Source organism: Mesocricetus auratus, unplaced genomic scaffold (assembly GCF_017639785.1).
Source record: "Mesocricetus auratus isolate SY011 unplaced genomic scaffold, BCM_Maur_2.0 Super-Scaffold_100021, whole genome shotgun sequence".
NCBI lineage: Eukaryota > Metazoa > Chordata > Mammalia > Rodentia > Cricetidae > Mesocricetus > Mesocricetus auratus.
In genome coordinates, this window is record NW_024429202.1 from 18,010,919 (window position 1) to 18,019,036 (window position 8,118).

General features: G+C 42.4%; 1 protein-coding gene across 7 annotated transcripts in view; it reads right to left on the minus strand.

Annotated features, from left to right (window-relative positions):
- The window catches only part of Fam135a (family with sequence similarity 135 member A), a 77,961-nt gene extending 71,553 nt beyond the window's left edge, over window positions 1-6,408 (minus strand). For 5 of the 7 annotated variants that reach the window (XR_005870059.1, XM_040729191.1, XM_040729189.1 and 2 more), the window contains exon 1: window positions 6,193-6,329. The gene's annotated coding sequence lies outside the window, so the exon portion shown is untranslated. Of the gene's footprint in view, window positions 1-4,712; window positions 4,802-6,192 lie in introns of all 7 variants that reach the window. The other 2 variants (XM_040729187.1, XM_040729188.1) reach the window with 2 other exon arrangements.
- Between the last annotated feature and the right edge of the window lie 1,710 nt (window positions 6,409-8,118).

An 8,118-nucleotide genomic window follows, 5' to 3' on the forward strand; every position in this document is an offset into this window, starting at 1 on the left:
AATAGGGTTACCTCAATGCATCTAATAGCAATAAATATAAAGTCTGTGTAAATTTCCTTAGGTTTCTCTAAAGAAATTATTAGAAAGCCTTAAATAGGAGGAATCCTACAAGTCTTCAGAATGCTGTTTTCTTATAACAAAAGTTATTTTAATAATCCTGCTTGTAGCCCAACAAGTAGGAGGAAGATGGGCCTCCTGATGGAAGGAATGTTTAGTTTTCCTGACTTTCAGTCCAAATTTAGAACCCCAAATTTGCATAGCTACTTTGTGTTAATCTTGACCAAGTCATAAACCACAGCATATATACTGAAAACAATCAGCTGGTAGCATCTGGATTTGCAGTCTTTGTATCAAGCCTGCTATCGTGTGTAAATTCTGGTCATGTGGTTATGCAAGCACTGGCTGGCTGATTCAGAGTATCTGAGCGAATCTTAAGTCTTAGATTTGTATTCCCTTTTAGGCTGGCTGAGGCCATGACACCCTATCCATCTTTGTAAGCTTCTTGCAGGAGCCAGCCATGTTCAGTACTGGGTCAGACCTGCCCTCAATGGCCCAGCCAACCTGGCATGCAGTAACCTCTAAAGATCACCACCACTCAGATAGCAAAACCTTTTCTTATTTTACTCAGAAGCACTGGCATATACTACTTTCAGCAGTAATGCCACTCATTCAAAAGGGTGATTCACAGCAAAACTGAGCTCATGAGAGGTGTTACAAATAAAGAGGACACCTTAAGTAAGGAAAATCCTATATCTAGACATTTTTCATGGCATTCCTCATTTATCAAAAGTAAACTCTGAACTCAGTACTTCTCTGGTCATTCGCACACTGCGTGAATTACAGAAAATTTAAAATACAGAATTAGAGTATCTTCTATGGGGAGAGGAGACAGGACAGACCTTCCAGAGGAACAGGAAGAGTAGCCTGACAGACATATTTCTGGAAAGCTTTGTTCTCCACCGGGATACCAAATATAGACCAAACAGCAGAGTAAAATAAAAGCAAATATAAGTGCTTACAATTTGGCGCAACAACTTCTGCACTGGTAGCTTTAATTATGCTATTTGATTTATTTCTTCTATAAGTCTAGAAATTAAGGTTCAGAATGTTTGTTTCAATGTCACATAGAAAGGAAACTATTTCAGTCACATAGAAAGAAAAATGAAAAAAGACAAAGAATTAAAATTTGTCCAACCCATCGCCTGTATTTGTACTTATACTACTCTAAAATCCATACGGGTACTGCCGTAAAAGACAGTTAATGGTCATGAAGCCATGGATAAATGTGCCCACTAGAGGAAAAATTAGAATGCAATACTAATGGGAAAAAGTTACACCTACTAAATTAACTATATTCAGTTTCCCATGCGATTCCAATGAAATCCTAAAGTTCTCATATCCACAGCCACACAAACAAAAGTATACTTTGAAGAGATTGTCTCTTCTGGTTTCTTTAAAGCTTGTGTTTAAACATCTGACTATTAGGAAGGAAATGCATTATTCCTAATATTAGAACTGATACATTAAGTAGACAATCTTAAAAAACAACAAAAACACTGTGAATATTAGAAAGCTGTATCAATGGCATAAAGGGGGCAGCAAATTTGAAGAAATACAATAGGAAGAATTAGTTATTCTTAGAGATACTTTGTTTCCTTCTGTACACTAGAATGGAGTGAACAAAGAACTTTTCATGTAAAAAAAAAAGTCTTCGTTCTATTTATTAGCCGGGAGGTGGTGGCACATGCCTTTAATCCCAGCACTGGGGAGGAAAAGGCAGGTGGATCTCTGTGAGGTCCAGGCCAGCCTGGTCTACAAGAGCTAGTTCCAGAACAGGCTCCAAAGCCACAGAGAAACCCTGTTTCAAAAAGATCAAAAAAAAAAAAAAAAAAAAAAAAAAAGAACTTTTCATGTGACAATGGACTGGACAATAGGAATATTCATTTACTAAAAGCAGTTCATACAAATCTTTTGAGGACACACTAATGTAAAAACAATTCTGCCAACACCATGGGATAGAATGCCTTTGAATATGTCATGCTATTATAAACCTTTAAGATATCAGAAGAGCCCGAGTTGCAAAAGCCTGATGAACCACAGTGATCTAGTTCGAGGGTGTGTTCAACAGTGTTTGAAGTAGTTTTTTGGTTATCTCAAGAGAAAACAATACTCAGAATGAAAAGAATCACAACTTTCTAGAAAAATATTGCAAGAAACGTTTTCTTGACATCCTATGCTTCCTTGTAGTTGTTATTCTACTAGCAACTCTGACACCAGACCTGGATTCTCATTCACATTTAAACCTGTTTTCTCAAATGGAAATAATTTTATAATCCCTAGCTGGGGAAGCAATGCTTAAAAGAGAATATACACAAAGCACTAAACATAGTATTTGGTGTACGATGATCAATAAATAGCTGGCCTGGTGATTTTTTTATCATTATTTTTAAATTCATTCTATTGAAGGAAACATCTATTCAAAATAATACAAATCAAGTAAGACTAGCTATATTTTTCAAGTGCATGGCTTCACAATATCTTCATTTATAGGACAGGGGACTTTAAAAGCAGAATATTAGCTCCAGTGAAAATCCAATGAAGATCTTTGTAAAGGTTGGGGGGGTTAACCTACTGAAGATTTCAATTAGAAATTTTTTTTTTACTGATTTCTCTCCTAACACCTCCCTGGATCACCTGTATGAGGACTATTTCAAAACTCCTCTGCAAGCATTACATTACAGTACAGTGGCAAAGTAGTTATGAATTTTACATACAGGGGCTGGTGAAAGTCTGCATTCTAACCTTGTCCACCTAAATAGGGGACTACTTTTAAGTCTTCAAGCTGAGTAGGGATGACAGCAGTCTGGAAATCTGGAGCTCTCAATTCCAAAAGACAAAGCAATAGGTGGAGGCACACAGGCTTCCAGGGTCTTACACTGAGATGGTAATCCCTGATGGTGTTACTTACACATGGGGGCAGGGGGGCAGCATTTCCAAGTCTAACTTACTGGCAACTTGAACACATCCATCACTGGTGTGACAGTCACCACTATCCTAAAAACAATTATGAATGCTGCCCTTGCGCTCTACAGGGCAACCTCAAGGGGTTCAATAAAGGAATACCAATTCTAGGTCAGACTAAATTAATTGTTGCTAAATGCAGCAACAGAAAAGTTCTAGATGCCCATCGAGAAGCCACTGAATTTGGTCAAATGCAAATTTTATATTCACAAGATACTTAGAAATAATTTCTGTACTATGATTGGTCTGACAAGACTCCATAAAAGAAAATATACATTGTAATTTTCTCACAAAAGTTCCTTGGTTGAGAGATTTAAAAAAAAAGTTGGTTTCATTAAAAACAAGAACTATGTAAGAGGTTATCTAAGTAGGAGATATCCTTTAATGGCACAGTATTACTGGCACCTTTATATATCTATTAAAGAGGTCAAGCTTTGCATTTAGCATGCTCTTGATAACTAAACATGTGGGTACATGTTAAAAACTTCCAATCTTTACAACATGCAACCACTGGGGAGGTGCCTCACTAAACCTCTGAAAACATGCACACCTAACAACATGCACATTTTAACTAAAAGTTTCTAGACCCGGTAGAATGCTCTCTCTATCACTACTCTGCATCTGGTTCCTATTCATTCCTCAACCTTCTTCCTGCCACTCAAAACAAGCTGCCCCCACTCACTTTAAACATCTAGGCTCTATCTCCACTCACTTACCGAAATAAACACACATACAGGTCACACAGTTCACTGAGTGGTTCTTTCCTCAATATCTCAATTCAAAGCAAAGGAAATCCTGGCCTTTTATATCTCCTAAACAATCTCTGGTGACCCAGAAGTCTCCAGGGCCTACAGTTTACAGAAATTAAAGTGAACATAAAAGACAACAACAAAACTACAGAGTAACTAACGATAGAATTCTTGCAGTTCCTAGAGTATCACCTCTTGGCAAATAAAGTATTTTTATCTTTTTTTTTTTTTTTACATCCTGAGTAATCCAGTATCTGCTCATTGTGTCTGAACATTAACTAATTTAAGTTGGTCCATAGTTCACTAGTATTCTACTAGTTATTACATAGAAATCTGTGGGGAAAAAACTGTTTAGCTTGATCTTAAGGGATTTAAGTAGTCAACTTTATTGTTACTAGTATAAAACCAAACAAACAAAAATTACGTATTTCCAGGGTAATTTCTGTCTGTGGTGGCCCTACGAATGTTTAAATGATGGGCTGACTACAGGTAGATTACTGGGTTGCCAGCACTGTTGTTACTACACTCTACAGGTGGAGACCCTGAGGTTAAGTGGCTTCTACAAACTACTACTGAGTTACACTCTGGGTTCAAACCTCTTGACATTTAGTCCTGTGCCCGCCCACTATAATACTAAGAATGTGTAGATGGTGACTTTCTAATTCCCTATGAATAAAAAGACCCGCTTTTAGGGAAGAGCACGAATCTTTGAGAAATACCAATGATTTTATGTGCATTTGAAAAAACATTTAAAATGTTAAATGTAGGACAAATCCTTCACTTCATCATGCATGGGGAGTGCTAGCTCTTCTAAGAGAAATGTGGTTTAATAACACCAGGTCCTTCTGCTTTCTATGTGTAAGCTTGAACAAGGAGCTAAACTTTTTTTTTTGTCTTGGTATTTCCCTTCTTAAAATAGAAATAGAAAGATTTAATTCCTACCTGGCATAGATAACATAAGGAAGAATTTATTGTTTGTGGACTGCTTTGAGATTCCAGAATGAAATACATAATCCGGTTGGTCTTCAACCCTAGAATAAAGGCAAACTTTACTGAAAATAACTGCCTCAGCAGATGCTGCTTCCAGAATCCGATACTACACCATTATCAACACAAACAGAAGTTTTCCTTAAATTAGATCTGGCTTGAAATGAGGGAAGAAAGGTTCCCAATTTTTTTTTATTAAGTTCTTTTGCTCAATTCAAAAGACTAATACTTCTATTCTCCTTTGTTCCTCCTCAGTGGGCAGTTACCCTATTCCTGTTAGTAGAAATCATAGACATTTAGTAAATAGAACAGACTCAAAATGATGCAACCAGCCGTAACAATTGACTGTAAACACCAAATCAATGCATTTTATATAGCAACTTTTTTGTTAAATTTCATTTCAGATTTGTTCCTGGACACTGTATTTACCTGAGCATTAACCTTTGCCAAACCTTAACTCTTTATAAATAGCCAGACTGTTTCTCATAAAATGAACTGGTATACGTTTCTTAAAGTGTACTGCCATTCTTTAGATGATATTATCAAGAGAAGAAAGATGAAATTGATTTCTCTGGAAGCTGCACTAACATTCCCAGGTTCAGTAGGAAGCAGAAGAGACGAGAGCCTGTAACAACTCTTCGGGGATGTAACAAAAAGTAAAACAAATGGGCTGAATGAAAAGGCTCCATCCAAACAAATCAGAAAAAGGAGTTTTACGGATGAAAAGAAAAACCCCAAAACACCCAAGATGAGAGAATAGAAATCGTTCAGCACGGGGGTTTAGGGGCCACTGGACAGAAAGCAATGAAGCAGGGTACCTGAAGGCAGTAGGGGCCTCTGAAGGCAAGGTGGAACACTGAACACTAGCGCAAAGGGATGCTTAGGCACGAAAACAAAACAAGCAACAAGCCTCCCCACCCCGCAAAAACCCACCCTCCCACAAGTCAATAACTAACAAAAGAGCTACGATGAAGTACCAAAGGAGGAAAACAGTGTTAACAGTCAGAAAACTGGTCAGCGACGGCCAAGAGGTATCCACTGGGGATGCACGGTCGAGGGAAGCAAATCGCGCAGAGCAGGACCGACAACGAGGGACCACCGGGGGCCAAAGGGCACTCTGGGGCTGGGGAGGAAAGCGAGCGAGGGTCCAAGGGCCAGGCGGCGGAGAGGGAGCGGGGCGAAGGGCGGCGGGCTGGACACCCGGCGCGATGTGCGGGAAGGGCCAGCTGGGAGCACCCGGCAGCGCGCCGCGCCCCTCGCGTCCCCGCCGACCTTCAGCGGGCCCAGGACCCGGCTCCGACCGCCGGCAGCCGGCCGAGGCCAGGGCTTGAGAGCCGGACCAGACGACGAGGCCGCTTCCTGTCCGGTCCCGGGGGAAGAGGGACCCGAAGCGGGTGGCAGGGTCGGGAGCCGCGCGGGGCAGCGGGGGGCTCACCTCTCGACCCACGCGGCCTCGGCTCGCGCCCGTGCGTTGGAGGAGTTCGGCGTCCCGCTGGAAGGCGTCCTTACCCGGGTCAGCACCATCCCGCCCCGGGCCCAACTCACATCGCCATCGCAGCAACCGCAACCACCGCAAGCCAGGAGTCAGTTCGTCACGGGGGCTCGGCTCCCGGCCCAGCGCCGCCGGCGAGCATGCGCAGTCGCTTCGGTCCCCGAGGGAGCGCGGCGGGCGAGCGATACCTGCGTTCAACAGGTCCCGGCCCGCGGCCCCGCCCCTGGCACTCTCCCCTCCCCCTCTCGCTACGCCCCGCCCTGAAAGACGTGAGGCCACGCCCCCTCGAGGCTCCGCGTCCCGCCCCGCTAGGAGCCACGGCCGCTGTGCCCGCGCCGACGCCAACCGAGATTTCAAGACTGGCTCTCCTTTCCCCGGCTCGCGCTCCCGAGTTCCCGCGAGAGCGGAAGGCTTGCGTCAATAAAAAGCGCGAGCCCGGGCGAGGTGGGAGTTTGAGCGGGGGACAGGCTGGACTATAGTTAAGGGGTACAGGAGAGGGCTGTTTAAGACTGTAGGGATTTCTCTTGAAGTCATCCTTTCTCCTCTACCGCCCTCTTTGCAGCCCTGGCTGGGCTAGGGCAATAGGCAAGGAAGCTGCTGAGGGTCCGTGCTGACCTTTCGGGGTTCTTTTGCGGTGGTGGCGATGCGTGGGTGCGGATCCATTAGCTTCTTGATTGGTGACACCTAAATAGAAGCTTTCAGATCTTAAACCCCGTCAACAGAAAAGCTCGTGGCAAATAGTCCTTCACTGATTAACCTCATCCCCTGTTTCCCCCTGTCCCAGCAGAACATTTTGTAGCGCATTAAAGTTTCTGTGTGTCACTAAAGCAGGGTTGCAGAACCTTTCCTCGACGGCTTGTGATAAAAACGAATTGGGAGGACGGATGGTGGCGATGGTCACGTATAATGTGAGTGGACGTGATGCCACTAATGTAAAAATAGTTAGAATGGCAAGTTTTGTGTGCATTTTGCTACACTAAAGATGAACGAAACCTTTCTGTTCTCTTGGCAGTAGTGATGTTGCCTTGTACCTTGGGCCCTTTGAAATCAAGTGCTAACATGGTTTATCCGTTGGCTTTCCTTTGTTTTTTGAACACATTTTAAACATGATTGGAATGTTTCAGTTGCCTGTAGCCAGTCCGTTAGCGCCTGCAAAGATGACTCCTGGGTCAGTCACTCTTGTCATCTATAGACAGTCATAGATACTAAGATGAGTGCCCACAGTTCACAATGGTAAGTAAGTTTTAGAAGTTACATGAGACTGAAAGGGAGGAAAGCAAAGTTTAAGTAGACCCTGCCTTTATGGGTACAACAGCTACAACTCCAAAAGGTAAATATATTACTTCATAATGTTGTGATCTTATTTCATGACTTGACGGTCATGGTCTTTTTGGAAAAGGCATGATATAAGCCAATCCTCCAGTTAAAAAGGAAGTGTCTGACTGTGTTTCGTGGTTGCACTTGGCAGGGTGAGGCCAGCTTGGGCTACAGAGTGACACCCGTCTCAATAAGTGAATGAATGAATTTCCTTTTTTTTTTCTTTTTTAAAGCTGATTGTTACTTGCATCTAGTTGTTGAATGGAGATAGGTGAGGAGTGACAAGACTTTACTGCTTGATCCAAGTGAACGTGTTAAAGGAGAAGATTGGAATCAATATAAAAGAAATGCAGGTTTAAAATGCATGTGTCATAGTCTTTAATAATATATTACCAAGGAAGCCCTGATATTGCATAATTGATCAAACTGCAAAGTAGTTTTTGATCTACAGCATGAAAAGGTGCAAACAACTCAGATTATTTGGGTTTTCCAAGTGACAAAGCATTTGCTTGGATCAGAACCTGTCAGACAGGAGACATTCCTCCCACCACC